This window comes from Pinus tabuliformis, chromosome 4_1 (genome assembly GCF_031772625.1).
Source record: "Pinus tabuliformis cultivar Carrire ecotype Pingquan chromosome 4_1, CPIR1, whole genome shotgun sequence".
NCBI classification, from domain to species: Eukaryota; Viridiplantae; Streptophyta; class Pinopsida; order Pinales; family Pinaceae; genus Pinus; species Pinus tabuliformis.
Window position 1 is genome coordinate 949,443,528 of NC_142303.1, and position 1,746 is coordinate 949,445,273.

The window sequence follows — 1,746 nt, forward strand, 5'->3', positions numbered from 1 at the left end:
AAACTTGAATCCACCACTAATAGATTATTATTTCCAAAACGAATCATTTGTTGTAGTTTCCACTCTGTTTGAATTCCAAAAATGAAAGCATCAGTATCAGATGACGAACCCTGGTAATAGAATACCTTGCTTCGATGATTTTCAACCCATATTTTAACACTCACTGCATCATCCGAGTCCAGTTCATATGTCGACCGTCTAATATCCCTCTCTAATTTCCGTACATAATTGTGAGAGAGGAGATCATCACGATTACTAGGACCACCATGTCTCTAAATAGCTTTCATATGCTTTTGCATTATGCTCTCTACAGAAAATCCCGCATATAGCATCGATGTCATCCGTAATCGAAGCTCCTCTGAGATGTAGGGAGCATACATGAACCGTGTTCCAATGGCCTTGTCATCAAGCGGTCCGTGGCAAGGAGAACCAGACTTATCGACATGCTTTCGTTGGTTGTATATGATAAGGGCAACAAACGGCTGAGCATATAAGCGTTTCACAATGAAATGACACAAACAACCTCTCTTTGTATGTGGTCATCCAACACTTTTTCTTTGATGGTTTAATACACTTTCTGCTAGGCCGAGACGTTCCACCCTTCTTGTGGTCATCAAGGCCATAACAACACCAGTATAATATGTATTCAAGATAGCCATCAACTCTTGGCTTATATGAATTGCCTTCTGCCTTTATCTGTCTTGCTTCAACATGAAATCTAGGCAAAAACAACTACGTTTCCAGTTTCTTTCGAAGCTCTAATGAACTCTTTCACACTACCACTCACAATTTTGCATCGTAGTTTACCCTAGCCACTTTCTCTTGCCAGAAGGTGTGTTTCAGCTCCAGAACCTGATATTGAAAATGGTGACAGAACCCCTCCTATAACTGCTCTCCTGAACAACTCAAAATCTATATCATACGGTTCTACTCTCTTGTTTCCAACACCCACCCTGCGTGCTACATCAACCTCCTCTTTGCCAGAGTTGAAGCTTCCTAATACATCCTTACCTACACTATTTCTTGTCTTCTTGTAATCATCAAATAAGATAGGGGCTTTAGAAAGAACATCCCAGAATTCATCAGTTTCATGCCCTTCCTCAATAATAACAATTGGACCCTCAGTTCTTTCATATCTTACAACCTGCAAAGTAACAACCTTTCCCATCCTTTCCATTACAGAGTCATAACTTTGTCCAATCCGCACATAAATTGCAGATGGTATGTGTACAATAAAAGCACCTCTGGAATCCAATGCATCCACACCAGGTTTACTGACCGCATTTGTAACTAAATGTAAAGAATCATATGAAGAATGAGGGGCCATTCTATACATCCTTAGCAAAGACCTAGGACTCATCAGAGCTGCATGTACCTTGTTTTGGCAATGTAATACTTGGCAAGCAAAACCCATGTTCGGATTTGTGATACCATGGGCCATTTTAGCATACTGAAATGCATCTTCAATAGTGTAAGAGTAGCTCAGTATGAGGAGATCATCTAAATTCGCATGTTCAAGCTGTAAAGGAGATCATCTAGAGTAACTCTTTTTCATGACTAAGGTTGGAACTAATAACATCTTCCTTGCTATGAGTGTTGTCCTTGTCTTTCAGGTCACCGTTACCAATAACTTCAAAACCTTTTGCATCACTCTTCTCAGTTTCATTGAGTATAGATGCCTTCTCTCTTGCCTAATTCCTTTAGCTTCCATTGTGGATATTACTATTTTGTAGAAGGGTAAGTTCA

General features: G+C 39.8%; 1 pseudogene; it reads right to left on the minus strand.

Moving 5' to 3' along the window:
• Window positions 1-808: 808 nt before the first annotated feature.
• Window positions 809-1,441, minus strand: LOC149179277 (protein-tyrosine-phosphatase MKP1 pseudogene; annotated as a pseudogene).
• Between the last annotated feature and the right edge of the window lie 305 nt (window positions 1,442-1,746).